This window comes from Garra rufa, chromosome 2, assembly GCF_049309525.1.
Source record: "Garra rufa chromosome 2, GarRuf1.0, whole genome shotgun sequence".
NCBI lineage: Eukaryota > Metazoa > Chordata > Actinopteri > Cypriniformes > Cyprinidae > Garra > Garra rufa.
Window position 1 is genome coordinate 50,748,710 of NC_133362.1, and position 10,776 is coordinate 50,759,485.

A 10,776-nucleotide genomic window follows, 5' to 3' on the forward strand; every position below is an offset into this window, starting at 1 on the left:
AGGTCGATGGATCGAAACCATCCTCTGCTAAGCTTGTTTTGCTTTTATTTGTGCCCAAGTGCTTCAAGACAAGTTAGAAATTTGTGCAAGAATCATGTTATGTTGAAAAGACCAGTGCACGAGCTCCACATCAAGTCAAGCAGAGTGGTGCAGCGGAAGCCTGCTGGGCCCGTAACCCAGAGGTCGATGGATCGAAACCATCCTCTGCTAAGCTTGTTTCACTTTTATATGTGCCCAGGTGCTGCAAGACAATTTAGAAATGTGTGCAAGATTCGTTATGTTGAAAAGACCAGTGCATAGACTCTACATCAAGACAAGCAGAGTGGAGCAGCGGGAGAGTGCTGGGCCCATAACCCAGAGGTCGATGGATCGAAACCATCCTCTGCTAAGGTTGTTTCACTTTTATTTGTGCCCAAGTGCTTCAAGACAAGTTAGAAATTTATGCAAGAATCATGTTATGTTGAAAAGACCAGTGCACGAGCTCCACATCAAGTCAAGCAGAGTGGCGCAGCGGAAGCGTGCTGGGCCCATAACCCAGAGGTCGATGGATCGAAATCATCCTCTGCTAAGCTTGTGTCACTTTTATATGTGCCCAGGTGCTGCAAGACAATTTAGAAATGTGTGCAAGATTCGTTATGTTGAAAAGACCAGTGCACGAGCTCCGCATCAAGTCAAGCAGAGTGGTGCAGCGGAAGCTTGCTGGGCCTATAACCCAGAGGTCGATGGATCGAAACCATCCTCTGCTAAGACTTCGGAGCTTGTATATATGACAGAGCCCCCAAAAAAGAGAAATGTTCAGAGCCTGTTCTTGAAAACCAAAAGTCACTTGGTCCTCTCACAGTAGTTGTTCATCCAGAAGCTGAATGAGATGGAGAACTAAAAGAAAAAGTAAACAACTACATAACAGCCCCAGTGGCCTAATGGATAAGGCACTGGCCTCCTAAGCCAGGGATTGTGGGTTCGAGTCCCATCTGGGGTGACTTTCAGCAGAGTGGCGCAGCGAAGGCGTGCTGGGCCCATAACCCAGAAGGTGATGGATCGAAACCATCCTCTGCTGAGCTTGTTTCACTTTTATATGTGCCCAGGTGCTGCAAGACAAGTTAGAAATATGTGCAAGAATCATGTTATGTTGAAAAGACCAGTGCACAAGCTCTACATCAAGTCAAGCAGAGTGGCGCAGCGGAAGCGTGCTGGGCCCATAACCCAGAGGTCGATGGATCGAAACCATCCTCTGCTAAGCTTGTGTCACTTTTATATGTGCCCAGGTGCTGCAAGACAATTTAGAAATGTGTGCAAGATTCGTAATGTTGAAAAGACCAGTGCACAGACTCTACATCAAGACAAGCAGAGTGGCGCAGCGGGAGAGTGCTGGGCCCATAACCCAGAGGTCGATGGATCGAAACCATCCTCTGCTAAGCTTGTTTTGCTTTTATTTGTGCCCAAGTGCTTCAAGACAAGTTAGAAATTTGTGCAAGAATCATGTTATGTTGAAAAGACCAGTGCACGAGCTCCACATCAAGTCAAGCAGAGTGGTGCAGCGGAAGCCTGCTGGGCCCGTAACCCAGAGGTCGATGGATCGAAACCATCCTCTGCTAAGCTTGTTTCACTTTTATATGTGCCCAGGTGCTGCAAGACAATTTAGAAATGTGTGCAAGATTCAAGTTATGTTGAAAAGACCAGTGCACGAGCTCCGCATCAAGTCAAGCAGAGTGGTGCAGCGGAAGCTTGCTGGGCCTATAACCCAGAGGTCGATGGATCGAAACCATCCTCTGCTGAGACTTCTGAGCTTGTATATATGACAGAGCCCCCAAAAAAGAGAAATGTTCAGAGCCTGTTCTTGAAAACCTAAAGTCACTTGGTCCTCTCACAATAGTTGTTCATCCAGAAGCTGAATGAGATGGAGAACTAAAAGAAAATGTAAACAACTACATGACAGCCCCAGTGGCCTAATGGATAAGGCACTGGCCTCCTAAGCCAGGGATTGTGGGTTCGAGTCCCATCTGGGGTGACTTTCAGCAAAGTGGCGCAGCGAAGGCGTGCTGGGCCCATAACCCAGAAGCTGATGGATTGAAACCATCCTCTGCTGAGCTTGTTTCACTTTTATATGTGCCCAGGTGCTGCAAGACAAGTTAGAAATGTGTGCAAGATTCAAGTTATGTTGAAAAGACCAGTGCACAGGCTCTACATCAAGACAAGCAGAGTGGCGCAGCGGAAGCGTGCTGGGCCCATAACCCAGAGGTCGATGGATCGAAACCATTCTCTGCTAAGCTTGTGTCACTTTTATATGTGCCCAGGTACTGCAAGACAATTTAGAAATGTGTGCAAGATTCGTTATGTTGAAAAGACCAGTGCACAGACTCTACATCAAGACAAGCAGAGTGGCGCAGCGGGAGCGTGCTGGGCCCATAACCCAGAGGTCGATGGATCGAAACCATCCTCTGTTTAGGTTGTGTCACTTTTATATGTGCCCAGGTGCTGCAAGACAATTTAGAAATGTGTGCAAGATTCGTTATGTTGAAAAGACCACTGCACAGACTCTACATCAAGACAAGCAGAGTGGCGCAGCGGGAGCGTGCTGGGCCCATAACCCAGAGGTCGATGGATCGAAACCATCCTCTGCTAAGGTTGTTTCACTTTTATTTGTGCCCAAGTGCTTCAAGACAAGTTAGAAATTTGTGCAAGAATCATGTTGTGTTGAAAAGACCAGTGCACGAGCTCCACATCAAGACAAGCAGAGTGGCGCAGCGGAAGCGTGCTGGGCCCATAACCCAGAGGTCGATGGATCGAAACCATCCTCTGCTAAGCTTGTGTCACTTTTATATGTGCCCAGGTGCTGCAAGACAATTTAGAAATGTGTGCAAGATTCGTTATGTTGAAAAGACCAGTGCACAGACTCTACATCAAGACAAGCAGAGTGGCGCAGCGGGAGAGTGCTGGGCCCATAACCCAGAGGTCGATGGATCGAAACCATCCTCTGCTAAGCTTGTTTTGCTTTTATTTGTGCCCAAGTGCTTCAAGACAAGTTAGAAATTTGTGCAAGAATCATGTTATGTTGAAAAGACCAGTGCACGAGCTCCACATCAAGTCAAGCAGAGTGGTGCAGCGGAAGCCTGCTGGGCCCGTAACCCAGAGGTCGATGGATCGAAACCATCCTCTGCTAAGCTTGTTTCACTTTTATATGTGCCCAGGTGCTGCAAGACAATTTAGAAATGTGTGCAAGATTCAAGTTATGTTGAAAAGACCAGTGCACGAGCTCCGCATCAAGTCAAGCAGAGTGGTGCAGCGGAAGCTTGCTGGGCCTATAACCCAGAGGTCGATGGATCGAAACCATCCTCTGCTGAGACTTCTGAGCTTGTATATATGACAGAGCCCCCAAAAAAGAGAAATGTTCAGAGCCTGTTCTTGAAAACCTAAAGTCACTTGGTCCTCTCACAATAGTTGTTCATCCAGAAGCTGAATGAGATGGAGAACTAAAAGAAAATGTAAACAACTACATGACAGCCCCAGTGGCCTAATGGATAAGGCACTGGCCTCCTAAGCCAGGGATTGTGGGTTCGAGTCCCATCTGGGGTGACTTTCAGCAGAGTGGCGCAGCGAAGGCGTGCTGGGCCCATAACCCAGAAGCTGATGGATCGAAACCATCCTCTGCTGAGCTTGTTTCACTTTTATATGTGCCCAGGTGCTGCAAGACAAGTTAGAAATATGTGCAAGAATCATGTTATGTTGAAAACACCAGTGCACAAGCTCTACATCAAGTCAAGCAGAGTGGCGCAGCGGAAGCGTGCTGGGCCCATAACCCAGAGGTCGATGGATCGAAACCATCCTCTGCTAAGCTTGTGTCACTTTTATATGTGCCCAGGTGCTGCAAGACAAGTTAGAAATGTGTGCAAGATTCAAGTTATGTTGAAAAGACCAGTGCACAGGCTCTACATCAAGACAAGCAGAGTGGCGCAGCGGAAGCGTGCTGGGCCCATAACCCAGAGGTCGATGGATCGAAACCATCCTCTGCTAAGCTTGTGTCACTTTTATATGTGCACAGGTGCTGCAAGACAATTTAGAAATGTGTGCAAGATTCGTTATGTTGAAAAGACCAGTGCATAGACTCTACATCAAGACAAGCAGAGTGGCGCAGCGGGAGAGTGCTGGGCCCATAACCCAGAGGTCGATGGATCGAAACCATCCTCTGCTAAGGTTGTTTCACTTTTATTTGTGCCCAAGTGCTTCAAGACAAGTTAGAAATTTATGCAAGAATCATGTTATGTTAAAAAGACCAGTGCACGAGCTCCACATCAAGTCAAGCAGAGTGGCGCAGCGGAAGCGTGCTGGGCCCATAACCCAGAGGTCGATGGATCGAAATCATCCTCTGCTAAGCTTGTTTCACTTTTATTTGTGCCCAAGTGCTTCAAGACAAGTTAGAAATTTGTGCAAGAATCATGTTATGTTGAAAAGACCAGTGCACGAGCTCCACATCAAGTCAAGCAGAGTGGAGCAGCGGAAGCGTGCTGGGCCCATAACCCAGAGGTCAATGGATCGAAACCATCCTCTGCTGAGCTTGTTTCACTTTTATATGTGCCCAAGTGCTGCAAGACAAGTTAGAAATATGTGCAAGAATCATGTTATGTTGAAAAGACCAGTGCACAAGCTCTACATCAAGTCAAGCAGAGTGGCGCAGCGGAAGCGTGCTGGGCCCATAACCCAGAAGTCGATGGATCGAAACCATCCTCTGCTGAGCTTGTTTCACTTTTATATGTGCCCAAGTGCTGCAAGACAAGTTAGAAATATGTGCAAGAATCATGTTATGTTGAAAAGACCAGTGCACAAGCTCTACGTCAAGTCAAGCAGAGTGGCGCAGCGGAAGCGTGCTGGGCCCATAACCCAGAGGTCGATGGATCGAAACCATCCTCTGCTAAGCTTGTGTCACTTTTATATGTGCCCAGGTGCTGCAAGACAATTTAGAAATGTGTGCAAGATTCGTTATGTTGAAAAGACCAGTGCACAGACTCTACATCAAGACAAGCAGAGTGGCGCAGCGGGAGCGTGCTGGGCCCATAACCCAGAGGTCGATGGATCGAAACCATCCTCTGTTTAGGTTGTGTCACTTTTATATGTGCCCAGGTGCTGCAAGACAATTTAGAAATGTGTGCAAGATTCGTTATGTTGAAAAGACCAGTGCACAGACTCTACATCAAGACAAGCAGAGTGGCGCAGCGGGAGCGTGCTGGGCCCATAACCCAGAGGTCGATGGATCGAAACCATCCTCTGCTAAGGTTGTTTCACTTTTATTTGTGCCCAAGTGCTTCAAGACAAGTTAGAAATTTGTGCAAGAATCATGTTGTGTTGAAAAGACCAGTGCACGAGCTCCACATCAAGACAAGCAGAGTGGCGCAGCGGAAGCGTGCTGGGCCCATAACCCAGAGGTCGATGGATCGAAACCATCCTCTGCTAAGCTTGTGTCACTTTTATATGTGCCCAGGTGCTGCAAGACAATTTAGAAATGTGTGCAAGATTCGTTATGTTGAAAAGACCAGTGCACAGACTCTACATCAAGACAAGCAGAGTGGCGCAGCGGGAGAGTGCTGGGCCCATAACCCAGAGGTCGATGGATCGAAACCATCCTCTGCTAAGCTTGTTTTGCTTTTATTTGTGCCCAAGTGCTTCAAGACAAGTTAGAAATTTGTGCAAGAATCATGTTATGTTGAAAAGACCAGTGCACGAGCTCCACATCAAGTCAAGCAGAGTGGTGCAGCGGAAGCCTGCTGGGCCCGTAACCCAGAGGTCGATGGATCGAAACCATCCTCTGCTAAGCTTGTTTCACTTTTATATGTGCCCAGGTGCTGCAAGACAATTTAGAAATGTGTGCAAGATTCAAGTTATGTTGAAAAGACCAGTGCACGAGCTCCGCATCAAGTCAAGCAGAGTGGTGCAGCGGAAGCTTGCTGGGCCTATAACCCAGAGGTCGATGGATCGAAACCATCCTCTGCTGAGACTTCTGAGCTTGTATATATGACAGAGCCCCCAAAAAAGAGAAATGTTCAGAGCCTGTTCTTGAAAACCTAAAGTCACTTGGTCCTCTCACAATAGTTGTTCATCCAGAAGCTGAATGAGATGGAGAACTAAAAGAAAATGTAAACAACTACATGACAGCCCCAGTGGCCTAATGGATAAGGCACTGGCCTCCTAAGCCAGGGATTGTGGGTTCGAGTCCCATCTGGGGTGACTTTCAGCAAATTGGCGCAGCGAAGGCGTGCTGGGCCCATAACCCAGAAGCTGATGGATCGAAACCATCCTCTGCTGAGCTTGTTTCACTTTTATATGTGCCCAGGTGCTGCAAGACAAGTTAGAAATATGTGCAAGAATCATGTTATGTTGAAAACACCAGTGCACAAGCTCTACATCAAGTCAAGCAGAGTGGCGCAGCGGAAGCGTGCTGGGCCCATAACCCAGAGGTCGATGGATCGAAACCATCCTCTGCTAAGCTTGTGTCACTTTTATATGTGCCCAGGTGCTGCAAGACAAGTTAGAAATGTGTGCAAGATTCAAGTTATGTTGAAAAGACCAGTGCACAGGCTCTACATCAAGACAAGCAGAGTGGCGCAGCGGAAGCGTGCTGGGCCCATAACCCAGAGGTCGATGGATCGAAACCATCCTCTGCTAAGCTTGTGTCACTTTTATATGTGCCCAGGTGCTGCAAGACAATTTAGAAATGTGTGCAAGATTCGTTATGTTGAAAAGACCAGTGCATAGACTCTACATCAAGACAAGCAGAGTGGCGCAGCGGGAGAGTGCTGGGCCCATAACCCAGAGGTCGATGGATCGAAACCATCCTCTGCTAAGGTTGTTTCACTTTTATTTGTGCCCAAGTGCTTCAAGACAAGTTAGAAATTTATGCAAGAATCATGTTATGTTGAAAAGACCAGTGCACGAGCTCCACATCAAGTCAAGCAGAGTGGTGCAGCGGAAGCCTGCTGGGCCCGTAACCCAGAGGTCGATGGATCGAAACCATCCTCTGCTAAGCTTGTTTCACTTTTATTTGTGCCCAAGTGCTGCAAGACAAGTTAGAAATATGTGCAAGAATCATGTTATGTTGAAAAGACCAGTGCACAAGCTCTACATCAAGTCAAGCAGAGTGGCGCAGCGGAAGCGTGCTGGGCCCATAACCCAGAAGTCGATGGATCGAAACCATCCTCTGCTGAGCTTGTTTCACTTTTATATGTGCCCAAGTGCTGCAAGACAAGTTAGAAATATGTGCAAGAATCATGTTATGTTGAAAAGACCAGTGCACAAGCTCTATGTCAAGTCAAGCAGAGTGGCGCAGCGGAAGCGTGCTGGGCCCATAACCCAGAGGTCGATGGATCGAAACCATCCTCTGCTAAGCTTGTGTCACTTTTATATGTGCCCAGGTGCTGCAAGACAATTTAGAAATGTGTGCAAGATTCGTTATGTTGAAAAGACCAGTGCACAGACTCTACATCAAGACAAGCAGAGTGGCGCAGCGGGAGCGTGCTGGGCCCATAACCCAGAGGTCGATGGATCGAAACCATCCTCTGTTAAGGTTGTGTCACTTTTATATGTGCCCAGGTGCTGCAAGACAATTTAGAAATGTGTGCAAGATTCGTTATGTTGAAAAGACCAGTGCACAGACTCTACATCAAGACAAGCAGAGTGGCGCAGCGGGAGCGTGCTGGGCCCATAACCCAGAGGTCGATGGATCGAAACCATCCTCTGCTAAGGTTGTTTCACTTTTATTTGTGCCCAAGTGCTTCAAGACAAGTTAGAAATTTGTGCAAGAATCATGTTGTGTTGAAAAGACCAGTGCACGAGCTCCACATCAAGACAAGCAGAGTGGCGCAGCGGAAGCGTGCTGGGCCCATAACCCAGAGGTCGATGGATCGAAACCATCCTCTGCTAAGCTTGTGTCACTTTTATATGTGCCCAGGTGCTGCAAGACAATTTAGAAATGTGTGCAAGATTCGTTATGTTGAAAAGACCAGTGCACAGACTCTGCATCAAGACAAGCAGAGTGGCGCAGCGGGAGAGTGCTGGGCCCATAACCCAGAGGTCGATGGATCGAAACCATCCTCTGCTAAGCTTGTTTTGCTTTTATTTGTGCCCAAGTGCTTCAAGACAAGTTAGAAATTTGTGCAAGAATCATGTTATGTTGAAAAGACCAGTGCACGAGCTCCACATCAAGTCAAGCAGAGTGGTGCAGCGGAAGCCTGCTGGGCCCGTAACCCAGAGGTCGATGGATCGAAACCATCCTCTGCTAAGCTTGTTTCACTTTTATATGTGCCCAGGTGCTGCAAGACAATTGAGAAATGTGTGCAAGATTCAAGTTATGTTGAAAAGACCAGTGCACGAGCTCCGCATCAAGTCAAGCAGAGTGGTGCAGCGGAAGCTTGCTGGGCCTATAACCCAGAGGTCGATGGATCGAAACCATCCTCTGCTGAGACTTCTGAGCTTGTATATATGACAGAGCCCCCAAAAAAGAGAAATGTTCAGAGCCTGTTCTTGAAAACCTAAAGTCACTTGGTCCTCTCACAATAGTTGTTCATCCAGAAGCTGAATGAGATGGAGAACTAAAAGAAAATGTAAACAACTACATGACAGCCCCAGTGGCCTAATGGATAAGGCACTGGCCTCCTAAGCCAGGGATTGTGGGTTCGAGTCCCATCTGGGGTGACTTTCAGCAAAGTGGCGCAGCGAAGGCGTGCTGGGCCCGTAACCCAGAGGTCGATGGATCGAAACCATCCTCTGCTAAGCTTGTTTCACTTTTATTTGTGCCCAAGTGCTTCAAGACAAGTTAGAAATTTGTGCAAGAATCATGTTATGTTGAAAAGACCAGTGCACGAGCTCCACATCAAGTCAAGCAGAGTGGAGCAGCGGAAGCGTGCTGGGCCCATAACCCAGAGGTCAATGGATCGAAACCATCCTCTGCTGAGCTTGTTTCACTTTTATATGTGCCCAAGTGCTGCAAGACAAGTTAGAAATATGTGCAAGAATCATGTTATGTTGAAAAGACCAGTGCACAAGCTCTACATCAAGTCAAGCAGAGTGGCGCAGCGGAAGCGTGCTGGGCCCATAACCCAGAAGTCGATGGATCGAAACCATCCTCTGCTGAGCTTGTTTCACTTTTATATGTGCCCAAGTGCTGCAAGACAAGTTAGAAATATGTGCAAGAATCATGTTATGTTGAAAAGACCAGTGCACAAGCTCTACGTCAAGTCAAGCAGAGTGGCGCAGCGGAAGCGTGCTGGGCCCATAACCCAGAGGTCGATGGATCGAAACCATCCTCTGCTAAGCTTGTGTCACTTTTATATGTGCCCAGGTGCTGCAAGACAATTTAGAAATGTGTGCAAGATTCGTTATGTTGAAAAGACCAGTGCACAGACTCTACATCAAGACAAGCAGAGTGGCGCAGCGGGAGCGTGCTGGGCCCATAACCCAGAGGTCGATGGATCGAAACCATCCTCTGTTAAGGTTGTGTCACTTTTATATGTGCCCAGGTGCTGCAAGACAATTTAGAAATGTGTGCAAGATTCGTTATGTTGAAAAGACCAGTGCACAGACTCTACATCAAGACAAGCAGAGTGGTGCAGCGGGAGCGTGCTGGGCCCATAACCCAGAGGTCGATGGATCGAAACCATCCTCTGCTAAGGTTGTTTCACTTTTATTTGTGCCCAAGTGCTTCAAGACAAGTTAGAAATTTGTGCAAGAATCATGTTGTGTTGAAAAGACCAGTGCACGAGCTCCACATCAAGACAAGCAGAGTGGCGCAGCGGAAGCGTGCTGGGCCCATAACCCAGAGGTCGAAGGATCGAAACCATCCTCTGCTAAGCTTGTGTCACTTTTATATGTGCCCAGGTGCTGCAAGACAATTTAGAAATGTGTGCAAGATTCGTTATGTTGAAAAGACCAGTGCACAGACTCTACATCAAGACAAGCAGAGTGGCGCAGCGGGAGAGTGCTGGGCCCATAACCCAGAGGTCGATGGATCGAAACCATCCTCTGCTAAGCTTGTTTTGCTTTTATTTGTGCCCAAGTGCTTCAAGACAAGTTAGAAATTTGTGCAAGAATCATGTTATGTTGAAAAGACCAGTGCACGAGCTCCACATCAAGTCAAGCAGAGTGGTGCAGCGGAAGCCTGCTGGGCCCGTAACCCAGAGGTCGATGGATCGAAACCATCCTCTGCTAAGCTTGTTTCACTTTTATATGTGCCCAAGTGCTTCAAGACAAGTTAGAAATTTGTGCAAGAATCATGTTATGTTGAAAAGACCAGTGCACGAGCTCCACATCAAGTCAAGCAGAGTGGTGCAGCGGAAGCCTGCTGGGCCCGTAACCCAGAGGTCGATGGATCGAAACCATCCTCTGCTAAGCTTGTTTCACTTTTATATGTGCCCAGGTGCTGCAAGACAATTGAGAAATGTGTGCAAGATTCAAGTTATGTTGAAAAGACCAGTGCACAAGCTCTACGTCAAGTCAAGCAGAGTGGCGCAGCGGAAGCGTGCTGGGCCCATAACCCAGAGGTCGATGGATCGAAACCATCCTCTGCTAAGCTTGTGTCACTTTTATATGTGCCCAGGTGCTGCAAGACAATTTAGAAATGTGTGCAAGATTCGTTATGTTGAAAAGACCAGTGCACAGACTCTACATCAAGACAAGCAGAGTGGCGCAGCGGGAGCGTGCTGGGCCCATAACCCAGAGGTCGATGGATCGAAACCATCCTCTGTTAAGGTTGTGTCACTTTTATATGTGCCCAGGTGCTGCAAGACAATTTAG

At 47.7% G+C, this 10,776-nt stretch overlaps 5 non-coding genes across 5 annotated transcripts; all 5 read left to right on the forward strand.

Moving 5' to 3' along the window:
* Nucleotides 1–906: 906 nt before the first annotated feature.
* trnar-ccu (transfer RNA arginine (anticodon CCU)) lies at nt 907–979 on the forward strand. The gene has a single exon. It is a non-coding gene; the product is annotated as a tRNA-Arg (tRNA).
* Nucleotides 980–1,935: 956 nt separating this feature from the next.
* trnar-ccu (transfer RNA arginine (anticodon CCU)) lies at nt 1,936–2,008 on the forward strand. The gene has a single exon. It is a non-coding gene; the product is annotated as a tRNA-Arg (tRNA).
* Nucleotides 2,009–3,500: 1,492 nt separating this feature from the next.
* Nucleotides 3,501–3,573, forward strand: trnar-ccu (transfer RNA arginine (anticodon CCU)). The gene has a single exon. It is a non-coding gene; the product is annotated as a tRNA-Arg (tRNA).
* Nucleotides 3,574–6,143: 2,570 nt separating this feature from the next.
* On the forward strand, nt 6,144–6,216 carry trnar-ccu (transfer RNA arginine (anticodon CCU)). Its single transcript has one exon. It is a non-coding gene; the product is annotated as a tRNA-Arg (tRNA).
* Nucleotides 6,217–8,606: 2,390 nt separating this feature from the next.
* On the forward strand, nt 8,607–8,679 carry trnar-ccu (transfer RNA arginine (anticodon CCU)). The gene has a single exon. It is a non-coding gene; the product is annotated as a tRNA-Arg (tRNA).
* The last annotated feature ends 2,097 nt before the right edge of the window (nt 8,680–10,776 follow it).